Source organism: Phocoena phocoena, chromosome 14 (assembly GCF_963924675.1).
Source record: "Phocoena phocoena chromosome 14, mPhoPho1.1, whole genome shotgun sequence".
NCBI lineage: Eukaryota > Metazoa > Chordata > Mammalia > Artiodactyla > Phocoenidae > Phocoena > Phocoena phocoena.
The window spans coordinates 62,368,561-62,390,318 of NC_089232.1; the positions used below are offsets into that span (position 1 = coordinate 62,368,561).

Consider the following 21,758-nt stretch of genomic DNA (forward strand, 5'->3'; position numbering starts at 1 on the left):
TGGTGTGAATAGCAGCAGTCCTTGTTTTTTAGCCCAGTAATACAGGACTATAAATGATCATGAAAGCTGAAACTGTACAAAGTGATCTCAAAAATCAATAGAAAAATTTCAAAAGTCCTATGACCTTTACAGATTTCCCCCTCAAACATGAAAACTCTCTTACTGTTGGTTATAAATGTATAAGAAATTTTAAGAATAGTAAAACTAATATTTATTTAGTACATTGTAATTTTAACATTAGAAGCTGAGAATTTGTGTCATTTATTTTTGAGAAGAAATGAACTATCAAAGATAGTTTGAGTAACGTGTGCCTTCTCATTACACAATTACAGCACAAAACAAGCATCATTTCTCTGACTTGGTAAATTATCATATTCCTTTCTAAGTTGGGATCAATTTCTAACATTCATTCTCTGTGTATTTAATATTGCGAGATAGCAATATTAAAGCAGAGTTCTTTTACTGCGAAGTTTTTTGCCAGTGTTAATTCCTCTAGGATATCTTCAGCCTTCGCATCACAACTATGTTTCTCAGTTGCGTTGATAAGTCTGCATTCACAAACTTCCTCTAGAACAGTAGTGATATGAACATTTCCGTACTTGGCACTTCTTCTCCACATCCTTAATGTTCTATTTGAATTTCACTTTCAACATTACTTTTCATTTCTTTGCTGCACTCTCATCTTTTTGGGCCAATTCCCTCTTTACCCATTTTTGGAAAATTTTATGTGACTTTAAATCACTGGAGGACAAGGAGGCAACACAAAACCACATTTTGCTGTGTGTGAACTGAATAACAAACAAATGTGCACTCAATAATTATTTCAGGATCTTGAAAGAAATGATGTGATTAGCCACTAATCATGATGGACGTCTGTTATTCACATAATGATTTGTGGACTGAAAAGCTAGCAATTAAGTTTCAACTTTATGTAATTACTGAGAGTTAATACACTTTGGTAACTGAAATTTAAACTGTACTGTTGAGAAACTGGTATATTTCACTAAACTGTGGTAACTGAAATTATCGATATTAAAACATGCAAAGCAAGGACTCCCTATATATATTTTTTGAATTTTATTTCTTTTTATACATCAGGTTCTTATTATATTTTTATATATAACTATGCATGTATGTATGCATGTAAGATTTCTTTAAATATGACAAAACATTCAAAAATAATTTAAGGCAGATGGTCCTAAATATTAGTTTGATCATTAAGATTCCTTATCCATTCATTCTTCCTTGAAAATTTTCATAACAGGTTTGGTGAGATAGCAATCTGGAACTTCAAAGCATATGACAGGAACCATCTTTCCAGGCCAACTGCTCCTTGGCTACTATCAATATCAAATAAAGATGTTCTGCGTAAGCTAGGGTAAAGGTATCTTTTCTCCTGTAAGTAAATAGATTGTCAGCAGCCTTTAACTCTGCAAAATTCCATTTGGCTTGCTAAATTTACTTCACACAAAAATGAAGTTGATGACCATCAATGCACATACCACAACTAGCATTAAAATAATTAAATGCTACTATATAGAGTTGAACTTTATGCTCTTAGGACAGCAAAATACAAGATGATTGCTTGCTATTCAGCAGCACCTTCACAGATCTTTCTAATTAATCATCTGAGAAACTACAGAATACTGGAGAATACTCAGAGCTAGGCTCTGAGAAAACTTTTACTCAGATGTAAGACGACCTGCAGCTCATGGATGCACGATTTTTCAACAGCACAGAAAAAGTGCTGCCACTTGTTCATCTTCCTTTCATTCTTATCCTCTTCCCTTTAATTTCACTAAAGTTAACTCTGAACCACAGAGGGATTGTTAGCTGGATTATGTCAACTATACGTGCTGATGAAAAGATCATGCGTGTCAGATAGTGGTAGCATTGGACACTCTAGGAAAGGTGAGACTGAGCTAGGAAATTGGGAGTAATTAAAAGGTTATACATAGGTCTTATAACAACCCAGATTCTCCTGGGAAGTCAGCGTAAGAGAGAATGGTAGAAGAACGTTGCTACTATAAGCTTAATTCTTACCAAGTCTGAGGCTAAAGATGATAGAGCTTCTAAGGTCAATAGAGATGGTCTAGTGGAGAAGACAAATGTTGGTTTCAACAGATTAGTTAATAGTGGTCCTTTACCAATAGTGGATTCAAAATAGAAGATAGGGTTAGCACTGGTAACATCCAGCAATGGGGTTCAGAGACAAACCTCAAAGAATGCAATTAAAAAATACCCGAGAATTGAAAAGAGCAACAAAGTCACCCCAGACCCAGACACAAAAATGGGTTGTGCTTGAGAACAACTGACACATAGTTCCCCGCTACTAGTTGTCCACTAGTTTTAGATTTGAATACGGAGAGAAATCCACCAAGGAAAATAGGCTACATGTGGAATAGGTGTTATGGCCAAGGCAACAGCTGTCTAGTTTATTATAATGAAAATTGTGAGGCTGCACCTACTTTAGTGGAAAATTGAACTGTGATAATTTAGAAAGAAATTGCACTCTGATTGATTGGTAATATCCATCATAGACATAAGAAGCATGACTCGCAGCATGTGTATATTTCCCAATTCTGGACTAACCCTGTAGTAGGATTAAAGGGAAGGCTTAATGCTCAAGGTCAGTGAGTTAGAGGCAAAAGTCAGACAAGCTTCTATAATTAATCTTATTCAGAATCTCACTCTGACAATTATTCCCTCTGCCTTTCTTTTCCAGTGGGGCACCACAAATACATTAGCTATAAGTGGAGGACTTCAGAAACACTGTGTGGGGTGAGTTAGAAGCTAGTCCTAGGGTATGCTAAGATTACAGAAAAAGCAGCACTTGTGTGTGAGAAAATCCTATTTCCTTTCTCTCTAGAGTTAGAATAACAACGTGTCAGTGCTCTGGGTATGTTTAATTATTTATATGGGGGTTATTATTGTGTGGTTAGTGAGTCCTTATTGAAAGTTATACATGTCAGCAACCTGCAGTGAAGCTATGTAAGACAGTGTTCTTGTTCAATTGTTAAGATATTAAATGAATAACGAAGGGCATTTTAGTGGAAACTTACCTGAAAAAAAAGCTGTTCAAGGTAGGGAAAGAAAAGTGAGAAAGAAGGGTAATGAGTCATTCTATCCCTATGGGAAAGTAAAGCAATCTTTCTCATAAATTCGTGGATGATGGATATATCCATAGCAGATGACACACAAAGCAGCCATATTTGAACTTACTGCACCCTGAACTTTTAAAGATGGCATCATGGAGGGCACTGATATTCTCCCTGCTAGTGTTTTATTGGACCATGGTATTGTTTTGCTTGTCTCCTATACCCATAAACCTTACCTCCATTGAGGTGTGTCTATCAACTTAGCCTTGTCTTGTCCATGGAATGGGAAAATATAGGCAGTTCTTGCAACAAATGTAAGGATAGCTCATTTTTTATTGGTTTTCCTTGGACCTTCTGTACAGACCCTATTGTTCCTAGGTTCTTACCTTCTTATTACCTCTCTGTAAATATGTGATTTCTAACCTTTATTGTGTAGTATCTCCCTTCCTGGGTCTCTCACTCGTGTCACAACATTCCTATTGTATTAGCTTCCAATTGCCACTGTAATAAATTACCATAAATAAAGAGCCTTAAAGGAATACCAATGTATGATCTTTCTGTTCTTGAGATCAGAATTCTAAAATGACTTTGCAGGGCTTTATTCCTCCTGTAGGTGCTAAGGAAGAATCAGTTCACTTGCCTTTTCCAGCTTCAAGAGGCTCCCCATATTCATTGGCTTATGATCCTGCATCATTCTGACCCCTATTTCTACCATCAAATACCCTTCTCTCCCTCTGCTTCCATAGTCACATCATCTTCTCTAACTCTGACCCTTCTGATTCCTTATTATTAGGACTTTGTGATTACACTGAGCCCAGGATAATCCAAGATAATCTCCACATCTCAAAATGCTTAATTTAGTCCCTTCTTTAATGAGCCTTTTGCCAGTTAAAGAAACATACTGACAGATTCTGGGGATTGGAACATGGACATCTTTGGGAACAATTTTTCAGCCTCCCATACCTAGGAACCTATTAGATCCTGTCATCTGATATATCCTAGCCCATGTCTGAGAACTTGCTATTTCAGGTAGCTCTTATACCGGCATTTCTTTCACTTGATCTCTCATGTTTTCTGCACTTGAATTTGGTTTAACAGTTTGGATCCTCTCCACTTGCATTGTTTAAATTGGGGTCCTTAAACCCAATCCTTTGGCTGGAAACATTTCCTTCTTTCCTGTGTTGAACTTCTAGCTTTAGAGCCAATTAGTCTACTTACAACCAAGCATCCTTCTCATAGTGAAATATAGAAATTCTTCATCAACCTATGGATTCTGAGCCCATGGTCCTTCCCCACTCTCCTCATTTGCAATCCTCCACATTCTTATGGAAAGAACATATTCCTGCCCTATAATTATAACTAAGTCTAACCCTAGGGCCCATGTATGTTGTATTCCTGGTCCCAGCATTTGCAGCCTGGACCTGGCCCATGGCAGAAAGCCTGTCTGAGACACTTTGAGTTGGCATCTTGGACAAGCTGAATTTCTCAGATGCTTTTGTTGCAATGTAAACCAATCATACAATGTAAACAAATCAGACTACCAAAAAGTGAGAGAAGGGGGGAAAAAAAACCCCAAACAAGCAAACAAACAAACAAAAAAACCCTCTGCTTTATTTGGAGTGACTGTTTTGTTTAGTCCTCACATTTTTATCCTTACCTATTCTGTGTCTATGGTTATAGTACAACAGGTTCACAGGCACCAGAGCAATTACCTGGCAAATAAAGAAGTGCCTGTAAATGTTTTGTTTGCTATGTGTCCCTGTACATGTCATACAATTTCATATGAGCTTCTGATTATTAAGCTGACTGCTTGGCCATGGATGTGGCTTCAGTTTGCCACAATTTTGTAAAATCTCCCTACAGATCTGATGTTCTGATTTACAACACAAAATATTTGTTCCAAATGTCCACAAGGGGATTTCTAAACTGTAATTCATGGACACACATATGGAAGAGGAATTTTTTGCTCAGTTGTTTGTAAAACTTGGTGAAGTGCTTCTTCCTTGAGAAATGGCATCATGACCCCTTGGAATGACACATCATATTGAGGGAAAGGTTAGAAGAGAGTCTTGGGTAGTTAGAAAAAAGATATTCAAAATACCTAGGAATAAACCCACCTAAGGAGACAAAAGACCTGTATGCAGAAAGCTATAAGACACTGATGAAACAAATTAAAGATGATACAAACACATGGAGAGATATACCATGTTCTTGGATTGGAAGAATCAACATTGTGAAAATGACTCTACTATACAAAGCAATCTACAGATTCAATGCAGTCCCTATCAAACTACCACTGATATTTTTCACAGAACTGGAACAAAAAATTTCACAATTTGTATGGTAACACCAAAGACCCCGAATAGCCAAAGCAATTTTGAGAAAGGAAAATGGAGCTGGAGGAATCAGACTCCCTGACTTCAGACTATACTGCAAAGCTACAGTAATCAAGACAGTATGGTACAGGCACAAAAACAGAAATATAGATCAATGGAACAGGATAGAAAGCCCAGAGAAAAACTCATGCACATATGCTCACCTTATTTTTGATAAAGGAGGCAAGACTATACAATGGAGAAAAGACAGCCTCTTCAGTAAGTGGTGCTGGAAAAACTGGACACCTACATGTAAAAGAATGAAATTAGAACACTCTGTAACACCATACACAAAAATAAACTCAAAATGGATTAAAGACCTAAATGTAAGGCCAGACACCATCAAACTCTTAGAGGAAAACATAGGCAGAACACTCAATGACATAAATCACAGCAAGATCCTTTTTGACCCACCTCCTAGAGAAATGGAAATAAAAACAAAAATAAACAAATGGGACCTAATGAAACTTAAAAGCTTTTGCACAGCAAAGGAAACCATAAACAAGACAAAAAGACAACCCTCAGAATGGGAGAAAATATTTGCAAATGAAGCAACTGACAAAGGATTAATCTCCAAAATTTATAAGCATTTCATGCAACTCAATAACAAAAAATCAAACAACCCAATCCAAAAATGGGCTGAAGACCTAAACAGACATTTCTCCAAAGAAGATATACAGATTGGCAACAAACACATGAAAGGATGCTCAACATCACTAATCATTAGAGAAATGCAAACCAAAACTACAATTAGGTATCACCTCACACCAGTCAGAATGGCCATCATTAAAAATCTACAAACAATAAATGCTGGAGAGGGTGTGGAGAAGAGGGAACCCTCTTACACCGTTGGTGGGAATGTAAATTGATATAGCCACTATGGAAAACAGTATGGAGCTTCCTTAAAAAACTAAAAAAGAAACTACCATACGACCCAGCAATCGCACTATTGGGCATATACCCTGAGAAAACCAAAATTCAAAAAGAGTCATGTACCACAGTGTTCACTGCAGCTGTATTTACAATAACCTGGACATGGAAGCAACCTAAGTGTCCATCAACAGATGAATGGATGAAGAAGATGTGGCACATATATACAATGGAATATTACTCAGCTATATAAAGAAACAAAATTGAGTTATTTGTATTGAGGTGGATGGACCTAGAGTCTGTCCTACAGAGTGAAGTAAGTCAGAAAGAGAAAAACAGATACCATATGCTAACGCATATATATGGAATCTAAAAAAAAAGAAGGTTCTGAAGAACCTAGGGGCAGGACAGGAATAAAGATGCAGGAATAGAGAATGGACTTGAGAACATGGGGAGGGGGAAGGGTAAGCTGGGAAGAAGTGAGAGAGTGGCATAGACTTATATATACTACCAAATGTAAAATAGATAGCTAGTGGGAAGCAACAGCATAGCACAGGGAGAACGGCTTGGTGCTTTGTGACCACCTACAGGGGTGGGATAAGGAGGGTAGAAGGGAGGGAGATGCAAGTGGGAAGAGATATGGGGATATATGTATACGTATAGTTGATTCACTTTGTTATAAAGCAGAAATTAACACACCATTGTAAAGCAATTATACTCCAATAAAGATGTTTTTAAAAAAAGATAAAAGGTAGTCAATATAAAAATTATGTCTTATAGTATGACTTGTTTTCATTACACCACATAAAATGTACCCTGAAATGTTAAATAACATTAAATAAAGGCTTCTTTTTTTCTTTTTTATATTTAAGGGGCATGTGAGTTAAAGAGGCTGAGACACATTCCTCTATCTAGAATTTTCCTTCTCTTTGCATAAACTCTAACGTACATTTTCTCTCTCTCTTTTTTTAATAACTTTATTTATTTATTTTTATTTATTTATTTATTTTTTCGGTATGCGGGCCTCTCATTGTTGTGGCCTCTCCCGTTGCGGAGCACAGGCTCCGGACACGCAGGCTCAGCAGCCATGGCTCACGGGCCCAGACGCTCCGTGGCATGTGGGATCCTCCCGGACTGGGGCACGAATCCATGTCCCCTGCATTGGCAGGTGGACTCTCAACCACTGCGCCACCAGGGAAGCCCTCTTTTTTTTTTTTTTTGATGGATTTCTTAATTACATTTTTCTATTTAGTCTCAATTTTTTGTGGTTTCTATGTTTAGGGAATTAAGCACAGAAAAAAAGCAATGAAATGGGGGACAGCAAAATTAAAATATAGTTGAAGTATGGAAAGAAAGATGAAATTTGGGGTAAATATAGATTTGAGAATGTTGTGATAGCCATTGGAAAGAAGAAGGGCATTCAAGTATGCTCAGAGAACTGCTTTAAAAATTTGGAAAATTTTATTTTGAAATGAGTAGCCTCCTGGGTGCTAAATCTAATATATCTCAAATTCCTATGGTTCTGCTATCCTCTACTGCCAGACTTCCTGGACTGTGTATGATTCAAAACCTTCAGGTGGAAATTAGATGATAGAACCTTTTGAAAATATTGTTTACCTAAAATGCTTTACAGACAAAAACTCAATGATTTAATTTTGTTCTATTTTCTAAACTGCTACCTTTTAAATATTTTTTGACAAATATAGCAAATGAAAAATTGGGGAGGAAAAATTGATTCACTGGTATTTTATTTTGTTCTGTTTTCTGACTGAAACAGTAATACAACTATTCATATTCCTGGTATTGGTCAACTTTTCAGGGCTTAGGTGTTGATTATTATTTAAATAGATAATATTATGGGTAATAATTAAGATTTTCATTTTGAAAAATCTTTCCATGAGTAGTCATGATGCTTCTGACATTCTTAAATAGTATATTAATGAGAAAATCATGAACAATTGCTTTCTCCCCTGGACTTTTTATCCAATATATTAAAGATGAAATTGCTATGGTTTGTTCTGTCTCAATGGGGTTCCTCTGTCTTCCTCCAGGACAGGCTGTCATCTAGAGCCCAATCATTTTCTCCTTGGGAGCTGGCACTTTCCCACTCATCCATAGCTGTTTTCTACTCTTTTCTAAAAGTTATACATTTTGACAAGAGATTACAGACCTGTGACTTTACAGAGGAGACATCTGAAATAATTAGCTTTTTTCCTTAGAGGAGCCCTCTTGGAAATCTTCCACAGGCATTACCGAAGGTACAGATATTATAGATTACTCCCCCATTGGCATTTGTCTCTTTACTCACTATATTTTCATTAATTCTCCTAATGTTGCCTGAGTCTGATCTCTCATCAGTCAATAGCTTTTGATGACATAGTTTGTATTTAAATAATTGCTTATTATATTGCCTTCCGAAATTAAGAAGAACATTTGGTCATGAAACAAGGCACAATGAAACAACTGAAGACTATTCCAAGAGTGGATTTGGTTTACTTAGGTATGATTTAAAAAGTGTCAGTTATATAAAGAAATCTAAATTTGCTATAATTCACTGATCCAAGACATCAATCAACAAGTACTCCTACAGCACCTACTTTTAGTCCTCCTTATGGAGAACATAAGTCCAACTTATGTTCACTTATATTTTATGTTTCCTGCAGTCAACATTCTTTTTCTCCTTTAAAAATATATAATGCTTTGGTGGTGGTGGTGGTGGTGGGATGAACTGGGAGATTGGGATTGACATATATACACTAATATGTATAAAATAGATAACTAATAAAAAATGAAAAAAAAAGACTGGATCAACACCTAAAATCATCAATATAAGAGTATCTATAATTATTAATACTGTATTATATACTTGAAAGTAAATCTTAAATGTTATCACCACACACGAAAACAATTATGCCTATGTGATGGGATAGAGATACTAACTAACCTTATTGTGGTAATCATTTTGTAATATATACATATATCTAATCATCATAGTGTACACCCCTAAATTTACATATGCTATATGTAAATAATATCTCAATAAAGCTGGGAAGAAAATTTTAAAAATATATAATGCTTTATCCAAGTTTATATATTATCTCTTTCTGATCAACTCCCAATCTAATGGATATCATTGAACTGACCAATTATAATCATCCCAGTGCCTATAGTATTTGTAATGATTGAGCTATTGCAGTGTCAAAAATAGTGCTATCACCTTGAAATAGAGTCAAAGCCACTATTCCAAAAAATAATAAGCCTTAGATAATGACATCTTCCTGTCTGAGTTGATTTGGATATTCATACTGTATTCTTTCATTTGTTGATTCAGCAAATATATAACGAGTACCAAATATTTGCCAGATACACTAGGCTTTAGCAGGTGTGTGTATGGGGGATTAGGATAAATTTGGAGATCTCCTTTCAACTCCATGAATGATGAATTTTGGATCTGGAATCTCATTTGCATCAAACATCATTAGTTATTTTAAAAGATTTCTTCCAAACTAATATAAAGGGCTGTACCTTGTAGTGGTTAAGAGTATGGGCTCTAAAGTCCTATGGTCGGAGTTCAAATCCCACCTCTACCCCTTGTGAGTTAGGTGACCTTGGACAAATTACTTAATGTCACTCTGCCTCAGTTTTCTCACTGAAAAAATTTTGAGAATTGGGTCATTATTAAAACAAGATAACACTTCTGAAACATTGATCACAGCTCTTGGCACACGGAATACATGTTACACATATAAAAAGAAAGAGAGCGATAGAATGAAATATCAGGGCAGTTGCTTAATTGGTTTCTTTAAACAGGTGACAATGTGACTGAGAACACTATTCTTTTGTGATCCTGCCCTTACATCTTGTAACTTACTATTTACGCTTATTGAACTTGGGATCCTAATTAAAAAAAAAAAAGGGTGTGTGCTGAGATGAGGGGTCTACACTTGAAAGAGACCAGAACAATCTACTAGTGGAAGAACAAACTATTGCACTCATTTAGTTGAAGTAAGAGTATTTTTTCTCAGTGCCTGATTGAGTTTACCACAGTCATCTGTGACCTAGTAGCGATTACAGCATGAGTAAATATCAAGAGAGTACATGAAATTCTCAGTAAACATATAAGGAGTTATAGCCTCTTCATGGGAGTGTTTCTTATTTTTCCAATGTGAATAAAAATATTCTGTCTCTTTTGGAAGCACCAATGTTGACTACATCTGATACCACTTAACAAGGTAGAAGGGTATGAAATTGACTGTTGCTCACATGTTGTATACCTAGGTACTATTTCTATTATTACAGAGTTAGAGATATTTGAATTTGGTTGAATTATACCCTTGCCCTCAAAGTTCATGGTCATTCTTGTTTTCTACCTGGCCTTGTTCATTTTGTTGTTGTCACAGACGAAATAAGAAAGGAAAAATTTGAATTAATATATCTATGTTTCATGGTTATGAAATATAATTACCTATGTACATAAGGAAGTATATGGTTTGCTCTGTGTGTGTATGTGTGTGTGTGTGTGTGTATGTAACAAATTTAAGAATTTGTGGATGCTGTTATATTGTTATTTTTTTTGGATTGAGTTGGGCAGTGATATTACTTACAGTTTATAACTCAGACTTTACATGTATTATTCTTAAACATTAAAGGTGTTATATAACTGGCAATTCCATGATCAAATATCTTTGCTGGAAAATTATTTCATTTTTTTAAAAAGATTTTTTGATGTGGACCATTTTTAAAGTCTTTATTGAATTTGTTACAGTATTGCTTCTGTTTTATGTTTTGGTGTTTTGGCCCCAAGGCATGTGGGACCTTAGCTCCCCGACCAGGGATTGAGCCTGCACCCCCTGCATTGGAAGGCAAAGTCTTAACCACTGGACCACCAGGGAAGTCCCTGATTATTTCATTTTAAATTGTGTTTTTCTCTGTTCCACTAACTTTGATATAAATAAATCACTTCATATATCTTCCTAATTTTTAAAATTAGTTTTTACTGGCATATAGTTGCTTTACAATGTTGTGTTAGTTTCTACTGTACAGCAAAATGAATCAGTTATACATATACATATCCCCTCTTCTTTGGATTTCCTTCCCATTTAGGTCACCACAGAGCATTGAATAGAATTCCCTGTGCTATACAGTAGGTTCTCATTAGTTACCTATTATATTTTATACATAGTATCAAGAGTGTATATATGTCAACCCCAATCTCTCAATTCCTCTCACCCCTCCCCTTTCCCCCTTGGTATGCATACATTTGTTCTCTATGTCTGTGTCTATTTCTGCTTTGCAAATAAGATCATCTATACCATTTGTCTAGATTCTACATATACGCGTTAATATATGATATTTGTTTTTATCTTTCTGACTTACTTCATTCTCTATGACAGTTTTGTTCCTTTTTATGGCTGAGTAATATTCCACTGTATATATGTACTGCATCTTCTTTATCCATTCCTCTGTTGATGGGCATTTAGGTTGCTTCCATGTCCTAGTTATTGTAAATATTGTTGCAATGAACATTGGGGTGCATGTGTCTTTTTGAATTATGCTTTTCTCTGGGTATATTCCCAGTAATGGGATTGTTCTTAGTTTTTTAAGGAACCTCTATACTGTTCTCCATAGTGGCTGTATCAATTTACATTCCCACCAACAATGCATGAGGGCTTCCTTTTCTCCACACCCTCTCCAGCATTTATTGTTTGTAGTTTTTTTTTGATGATGTCCATTCTGACCGGTGTGAGGTGATACCTCATTGTAGTTTTGATTTGCATTTCTCTAATAATTACTGATATTGAGCATCTTTTCACGTGTTTGTTGGCCATTTGTATGTCTTCTTTGGAGAAATGTCTATTTAGGGCTTCCACCCTTTTTTGGATTGGGCTGTTTGTTTTTTTGATATTGAGCAGCATGAGCTATTTGTGGTCAAAAAAGATCTTGCTGTAATTTATGTCAAAGCAAGTCCTGCTCATGTTTTCCTCTGAGAGTTTTATAGAGTCTGGCCTTACATTTAGGTCTTTAATCCATTTTGAGTTTATTTTTGTGTATGGTGTTAGGAAGTATTCTAATTACTTTCTTTTACATGTAGCTGTCCAGTTTTTCCAGCACCACTTATTGAAGAGGCTATATTTCCTCCATTTTATATTCTGGCCTCCTTTTTCATAGATTATGTGACCATAGGTGTCTTGGGACCAAGAAAATGAGTCTGAAAGGTGAGGATTTCTTCCTCCTTCAAACTGCTGACCCCATGATGGTAGGCATCGGACCTTCTGCCTCCTGCTCAGCCTCTGTTCCTGGAGGTGAGCACCTCCGGGTCTTTCACTTGGAGAAGCTGCTGGTCAGGCCCATCTCCTCCTCCACCTGCAGTGGTGCTTCAGTGGGAATCAGATTGGACGGCGTGTCCAGGTTCTGGAGGGACAGAAACTCTGACGTATCCATGGCACGTAATGTTTCTGTCTGAGGGTCTGAAGGAGTCACTGCTTGTCTGCTTTGCTCACAGGAAAAGGATGTGGTGGAGGAGGATGACAGGGGGATCGGGGGCGGGGAAAAAGTCTGCGGTGGTAGCTTCAGGCTGGGCTCATCAGGAGGCTGGGTGCTTAGCGCTGGAGCAGGAGGGGAAGGACAGCCCTTCCTCCTGCTGGCTGCCTGCGCCTTGCGGAGTCCCGGCACGCACACTGACACTGACAGGCCTCCTCTTGTTTGATGATGATCACAGGGACGCTGAGGCCAATCTGCTGTACAGCGCTCCCTGTGCTACTGGCTACTGGTACTGCAGTGGTAAAAAACACCTTCTCAACTTTAGATGTTTGCTGAATTTGTTCTTGGGTGTGTGGTGAGCTGGTGGCACCATTCAGTAACCACTGTAAGTTCTGTTCTCCCGTGACGAGGCTGGGCTGCAGGAGAGCCGTGCTCGGAGTCAGGGTGATGGTTATAGTGGGATTACTAGTTAGGACAGAGTTGGCATCCAGGGGCAGAGTCTGGACCATGGCCAGCAGGGGCTCAGTAGTACTCTGTGGCTGAGGCGGTGCTGCCATGGCTGACGCCACTGCCGCTGCTGACGCCAAAGCCCCAGCGACAACAGAAAGTCCGGGCACAATGGGCTGCGGTGCCTGAGGGTGTGGAAGAAACTCTTGATGATTAGCAGAAAACTGTGTGCTGTGGGGAACAGGCACTTCTGGAGGTTGTAAGAGAGCAGGTTGGTTGCCAAATGCAGCTTGCTGGGAGCCACTTCCTAGGGAGGGAGCAGGCAGAGGAGTAGACGGTGCTGAGGCTGGTAGTAGAGACCGGGGTGGCTCGGATATGCCAGGCTGTCTGTTGAGGATCTTCCTGGATGGCTGGGTCAGCTGACTTCCAGAACATTGGTTCAAAAATGATGGCTGGTGAAAGTGTGCTGAAAGTGAGCATTCTGGCCTGTATTGGAATGTTCTTGAAATTCGGAATCTGTGGACAGAAGGCTTCAATTCCTCAGAGTGAGTGATTTGTATCCTCGGATCCATTGTGATTTAGAAGTGCACTGTATGAATTTCCTTTGTTATCGTGACCTTTCATGTGACTTTTGAGACTGCATTGAGTGCTGAAAGTTTTCTCACAGCCATTACTGGGGCAGACAAAGGGTCTTTCACCAGTATGTGTACGGACGTGAGTTTTGAGGTGGTGGCTTGCTGCAAATGCTTTTCCACAGCCATCATGATCACACCGAAATGGCTTTTCTCCTGTTTGGGTTCGAATGTGCTTCCTCAGATCACTGAGCATGGTGAAGTACTTGCTGCAGCCTTCAGATTCACAGTTAAACGTCTTCCCTGTGTGAAGCCTCTGATGTGTTTTCAGCCTGTACAGCGTGTTGAACGCCTTCTCACAGCCCTGCACTTTGCACTCAAACGGCTTCTCCTTTGTGTGCACCGCATGTGGATCCTGAGGCTGTAGGAGGTGAGGAAGGCCTTGCCGCAGGCCTCCTGATTACTGACAAAGGTGTACTCTCCCCGGTGGGTCTTCTGGTGGGTGCTCAGGTTGCCTGCTGTGCTGTAGGTGTGGGGACAGCCCTCAAAGGTGCACCGGTACCGCTTTACTTCGTTATGTTTCGTTTCTGGACATTCCGACTGCAGTTGTGAGGCCTGCACCTTCAATATTTCTTGGCAAGGGCGTGGAACCAGGGTTTATTGTTAAATGAATCTGATCTGGTGAGATAATGTGTTGCACATAACCCTGGGACATTGCTTCATGATCTATTAGATGAAAGCCCTCTTCACCCCCTACTAGAAACGGCAAGTGTTCTCTGTACTGTCCGTCGTCATCTTCGTCTTTCAAAGTGCCAGGATCCTGCTTGATAAGAACAGTTGTCCTATCATAAACAGTTCCAGATGAGGAAGGCACCAGTCCATTCTTATACACAAACCTGAGTATCTTGTCATCAGGGGTCAGCTCATCTTCCTCTACCTCAAAGTAGCTGATGCTGTCATCTGGACTGTGTTCCCCCATGGTTCAGTCGTGCTCAGCCCAATTGTGAGAAATGGAAAGGTAGTGACCTGTCTCCGCGGCTCCCGGCAATGGCGGCGGTGGCAGCAGCTTCTCCCCTTCCCAGTGGCACCAAAACTTTCTTTTTTTAAAGTGAATTTTATTTCAAATGGTTTATATTACTTACCATACAGTAGATAGGCAATTAGTCCAAAGGAATCTCTTTTCTAATTTCATTTCCTTCAAGAGGACTTTTCTCTACCATTTCACCTTCTTGACTTTCCTGTCCTTGTATTGATGGGGTAGTATATTTCCATTACCTTTGTAATCTTTTTTCATTCCCCTTACAACTGAATTTAATTTAGTCTGCCATTCTAGACATGAAGTGTTGATCCAACTGAGTTATTTAAACTCAAAAAGGTACAGGATTTTTATTACTCCAATTCAAGTTTTATATGTGACAAGTTTGTCAAAGATGGAAGCCCAAGATTATTTTTAAAAGAGGAAAAGATTCTCTTGTGTTTGTGACTTTGGATAATGCATATAGCAGAACTGGTAACCACCCTTACCCCTGATGCCATTGATCTCCCAGATCATCTAGCACCTGTTAATCTATTGAAATTTACCATACATTTTCCCTTTCATCTTAACCTTACATTAAATATTTCCTGCAATGTAGATATCTGAGCCACTTAAAAACAAATAGTTTATTAAAAATTACATGGTATATAGGTTATTTTAGCACAGAGAGCACATTTTTTACCACCACATCTGTTACTAACATGATTCACTATCTAAGCAATGTGTGTATCTCTATGGTAAGGATGTGAGAATATGATTACAACCAAGTGATATAGGAGGCTATTTTCCTTATGTCATATGAGAAATTATAGGAGTCTAGACTAAATAAGGGGCAGAGGAAATGTATAAAACACACATGATTAAAGAGACCAAAGCTGTAGAGATCAACAAGATTTGATGACCTATTAGAAGGGGCAAAGTAGAGGATAGTGCTGTTAAGGAAATAAATACAAATTTGCCTTCGGTGACTAAATCTAGTCATGATGTCACTTTAAAAACTAAACACATTGAAGGGGCTAGATTTGTTATTGTATTCTGTTGGACTGATTGATTTAATTATTTCCATTTTGCATATATGAAACATGAAAGGAGATATCTGGTAGGCTGTTGGAGATATAGATCTGGATTACAAAAGAGATAGGACTACTATTCATTAGCAAACACGTAGTAGTCGAAGAGTGGATAGGGTTGTTTGGGAAGTTGTGGATGCAGAAGAGCAGAGGGCTTAGGACACAAGTTCAAAAAAATAACCCAGAAACTAAACAATAACTAGAAAAGTTAAGAAAGTAAGGAAAATGGTGCCACAAAATCTGATGGAAGGGGAAAATAAAATAAGGTCTAGAAAAGAGAAACTGAATGGATTAAAGATTTAGTTAATAAGACCTCTATGTGTAAACTGACAGAAGTATGATGACTTAACCTGCCTGAGGAAGTGCGCATGAATTGGGGTTGCTTATAAGGGTCACATGTTACTTGTAAACATGTATAATCTACCTGGACAGTGTTTTCAATCTTTGGAGATGATAACCAGAAGTGAATGTATTATATATTATAAGAAAAGTGTTTAAGATTATATATATGTATATGTTATACATAATAACATACTATATATAACTATATATATATACACATATATACATATATATATATATATATATATATATATATATATACACACACACACATGTACATATAATCTCCAGAAACTTCAGAATTTCTATATAGAGGAAGCTTATAGGTAGCATTCTAGTTGAAACAGAAAGCTAAGGAACATTTTTTGAGGTTGTATTTCCACAAGCACTTGGTATTTGCTTGGAGATTGTGTTTCATTAGGGGGTGACTGTGTGGAGGGCTGGCTGATGAAAATTGCGGTGATGAACTTAAGCTACTTAACTGCCATGAGCCAGATCTTGATATCACGGTTAGATCTGTGGAATCACATGTAGGTCACCCCTTGGGTTCTCTGTTGGTAACTTTGGGCGGGCTTTAATGAGGATGGCATGATGATCAGTTCTGGGTATTATACCTGTCCATTCCAAGTATAACAACCCATTTAAAAGTCTTCCCTAGAAGGTGAATATTAGATCTGATGGTCTTTTGAAATATCTTGCAACGCTGTTAATCAATACTTTTCGAAATCAACACTCCAATGTAATTATGATTTTTTTTAAAAAAGTGAAACAGTGGGCAAAGAAGTGGGCAAATGTTTTAAAATAGTGCAGGTTGGATCTCTGGGGATTTTAAAGAACCATGTGTTTGTTGAAAAAAAAGTGTTGCTCAAGCTTAAAAATAGTTGAAACTGAAACCAAGCATATTCATTTAAAAAGTTTATTCTAATCCTACTCCAGACTCTTTCAGAACAACGTTATTTATTCTATTCAATCCCCATATCTTAACATAGTTGACAATGTTGGAGGTATTTCAAAGTTGACACTGCTGGTATAATTTCTGTGAATGTTTTAATGTCTATTGAAACATGAGAATCTCTAGAAACAGAAAAGCCATTCTTTCTTATCTTTCAAAAAAGTGTTTATATCTGCAAATGACCTCTCAAAAGAAATTTCCACAAATGTTATCTTTTTTATTGGTAAAAAGAGGAAAATTACTTCATCCAAGTGTAAGTAATATGAATAAGAAAATTCTCATTACAGAAATTTGCCAGGGCCCTTTTATTTAGCTCAATAGCATTCAATTGGCTATAGTGATAAAATTCAAAGTTAGCAGTAGTGGAATATTCTTCCATTTAACATCAAGCCAGTACTAAAGAAAATTGCTGTCATAGTTTCTAAGTTATTAATCTTTACAATGAGATATATTTTTATGCATAGAGAAGAATTTTCTCCATTTTAGTGTGAACTTAAGTTAGAGATACTAATCAAAAATATAAATTGAAATCGAGCCATACACAGCTGTTTTCTTTTGTCCTTTCTACATTTGCCTTTACGTTACATATTGGAAAAATGTAGGAAATGTTTGAAACTCTTATTGATTACAATAATGCCGTTTTTTTTTTTTTTTTTTTGCGGTACTTGGGCCTCTCACTGTTGTGGCCTCTCCTGTTGCAGAGCACAGGCTCCAGACGGGCCGGCTCAGCGGCCATGGCTCACGGGCCCAGCCGCTCCACAGCATGTGGGATCTTCCCGGACCGGGGCACAAACCCATGTCCCCTGCAGCAGCAGGCGGACTCTCAACCACTGCGCCACCAGGGAAGCCCAATATTGCCATTTTGTTATGCCAATAAAAGTGATTGTATGAGTTAAAACATATGCCTTTTTCTTCAAAGTGTGCGATAGACTCCTATTGCCATTAAAACCCCTCAAAAATCATTATCTATGTCTGAATTACTTCATTCAAACTCCCTATTCCTTCACTGTGGTTCTAGCCAACTTCCTGACAGAAAGTAATCAAAAATGCCTTTATCCATTCATTTCCCTTCTGCCTTAGTGGATTTTCCACAGTACTGCATGCCCAGGTTACCCAACTTTCCTCTTTTTGTATTCCCACGAGTTGATCTTCCATAAATGGTTCCACAATTTAACCTCACCCCAAAACCTCGTTCAGATTTATCAAGGTATACTTGAGTACTTCTTTCTTCTAACCCTGTTTAGTACATCACTCTTGCAGCTAAACTCTATGAGCTCTCTCAGTTTATGCACTTATCCAGCTAAAACCTCCCTTTGTAAATAACTTATTCCAGTCTTTATTTTGATAGTCCTTTATCCTATTCACATTTATCAGCCCCCTGCCCCACATAGTAAAACACATGAGTTTAGAGTAGGACAGCTAGAGTATAAAATTTAGTTCTGAGTGTGTGACTTGATTCTCTGAAATTCAGTTTTTGCATCAGCATTATAGGAACAACAATATTTATTACAGAGTATTGTGTGAGTAGTAAATAACTTAAATAATGTAAGACACTTTGCTAAATGCCTAAAACTTTGAAAGAATTGAATAGGTGTTAACCATCCTCATTCTCAATAATTTTATTATTCTGCTGTTTTTGAACATCTCTAGGAGATGTAAAATCAACTGAGATACAGTGAAATAGTCATTGGATTTGAAATTAAACAGATCTCTGTTAGTAATCTAACAGACTTAAAACTTATTAGCTGTGTGACTTTAAGTGTCTTACCCTCTTTAAGCTTTATAGTGATGATTCAATAACATGATTTGTATATAACAGCTGACATAAAATTTGTCCTGATTAAATGTCTATTGAATGTGTAAATGAGTGATATACACTGCAGTGTTGACCTTTACAGTTTCAAAAATATTTTCACTGAACCATCCAGCAAAGGTTTATTTATCACATTTGGACAGTAAACTCTACTAGGCATGGGGAATAATTTTAAATAGGCCTGGTAAGGACCATTATCTATTTGTGTGGTACATAATATAGCACTGCCTGCCCTTAGATTGGTTAATAATTCTTTGGAAACAGTAGCAGGTATCTCTTTCTACTCAAGCCTAAACTATAATTCACATAACATCTGGTATGTCTGGAAAACTGATGAGTCAGGCCTTCCCCTCATCAATTTCTATAACTTTTCCCCTATAATTCTTTCAAGCCACCTGAGACAATTATAGGGGTGGCCATAAGAGAAAAAGGTCTAGAGAAAGGTATTAGGAGAATGTACTCAGGGTCAGCAGCAAAAATGCATGCAAGGTAGACTCTGAAATAAGTTCCAGGGGAACAGTGCCATTGGAGGTAAGTGGGCAGGTTGGAAAGCATCCATGGTTCTAGGCTGAGTAGCAGAGAACAGCACTGGATGAAGCTTTCCAGCCTCAGCGTTGGGGTAGCAAATCTGGATTACATAAGAGATGTGATTATGACAAATTCAATCATATAATCTAGAATTTTTCCCCCATTGCAAGGATGAATGTTAGTAAAAAGAAAACATTATTTAGGATTTACATATTAGTCACTTAACCACAACAGTCAAAATAATAATAGTTCATTTTAATATTTACCAGATTAAAAGTGCATTTCTAAAACCAAGTTCTCATTACTTACTGACTTCTCAACAGCTAGTATTTAAATGACTTTTATAAAGTCAATAGAATACGCATTATAACCATATAAACATTAATTGCATTAATAAATTTCCTATGTGACTTTAAGTATATGATCCCTCCAAAAGTTTTCACTATTTTTCCAAAATCATGTAGTGATATAATTACCCATAAATAAAAAGTGATGCAACATATTTGAATGTACAAGGTGCTACCTTGAAATTAGCTTATAAAAGTTAATCGTCAATAAAACTTGTTTTCAGTTCATAAAATGTGTTTATTTAACTTTCTCTTGAAATATCTGACAATTAGAAGCATGCTATTATTGTATTGGAAAAAAATCCAATTAAACCACAAAGCTACATCCCTTCTTTCAGAAATTTTCAGAGAAATAAGAAATAGCTCTTGAATAGGGGTCATATCTAGATATTTACTGTAGAATTATGGTGAGAATATAATGGTGGAGAAGAATTAATTGGAAAAACAAGTTGGAACACTGTAATGTTATTTCTAAAAACAAATATGATGACTGACACATGCCCATGAACTTTTTGAATGAAAGTAGATGGAAATCTCTTGCCACTTGACATTAAAATTCCAACAGCAAATGTCTGTCTATGGCTGTATCCCAAACTGAGTAATTATATTTGGTCCATAGCATAAACATTTGATGATTTTATGTTTCTCAGTATGTCCTGCTTTTACAATTTCACCAAGGACTGCATTAAAAAAAAAAAACACTAATATTAAAACGGCAAAATCAGGGAAAGTCAGAAAAAAGGCAACCAAATAAAACTGAAACAAGGCTAGATATATCTAGAGAGAGAGATGTTGCCACACATAAATAAACAAGCCTCCACCTTGAATGACTTTGGATTCTATGTAAAAATGGTCTACACATATTTAAGAGAAAAATTCCTCTAGCATGAGCTTCAGGCTCAGTGACTGTTATGCATTATATGTTAAAATGTAGTGAAAAGAAGAGGAAAAATATCTGTAGCTATGAGTGATGGGCAGGCCTACGGCCAGTAGTTATCTTCTCTCTTTTCATAAAATCTTCCAGTTGAAGTTGGTGGAACAAACCTGTGTCCAGGTTATCCTGGGCCCTCTTTGGTTCCCTATGTTTGGTATTGGCTAGTAGGTATGAAGCTTAGTAACTCCCAAAGTCCTTTTGGATAGCTTGCTCATTCAGCATTAAAAGAAAGTGTGGCCAAATTGTTTTTAATTGCTCAATCAAGTGTGGCATGCTTGCTTGTTTTAATGTACAATGCTGAAAAAACAGTAGAATGAAGAGTTAAGATTAAGAAACATGATTCAGAAAAGTAAACCTCAAAAGGAGAATACCAGCTAAACTGAAGAAGTAATCCATGATCTTCAAGTCTTGGATACACACTCAAAAGAAAGTGGCCAACAGTTGCCATTTGGCATAAGCTCCTAAAGCTGGTACAACATGGTCTATCAATCCTGTGATCCTAGCTATACCGAGCTAGGTTGTGGGCAGGTGTATAAGCTGGGAATTACAATCTGCAAGTTGGACACAAATTGCTAAAGAGCAAATTCTTGCCTGATAGAGGAGCTCTGTACAGAGCAACAGCCTGTTAATACTCTCTTTTGGAATGCTCAGTGAGCAAGGAAAAGATAGACCACTGGGCCTCATTGTATTATTCTAAGTGCATTACACAGTCTGGAATAACTAGGATGAGAGAAGTATGTAATTTGTGAGATGACTCCCCTTTGCCCTTATTCTTGTGGGTCCTTGCAGTTAACCTCCCTTGGAGAAGATAATCTGTGTAACCCTAGAAACATCAAAGTATTTGATCTCTTATGAGAGATAAGCACAGAAATATGAGCACCCAGATTTAGAAAC

The 21,758-nt window shown here is 37.4% G+C and overlaps 1 pseudogene; it reads right to left on the minus strand.

Annotated features, from left to right (window-relative positions):
• Positions 1–12,664: 12,664 nt before the first annotated feature.
• On the minus strand, positions 12,665–14,821 carry LOC136134114 (metal regulatory transcription factor 1 pseudogene; annotated as a pseudogene).
• Between the last annotated feature and the right edge of the window lie 6,937 nt (positions 14,822–21,758).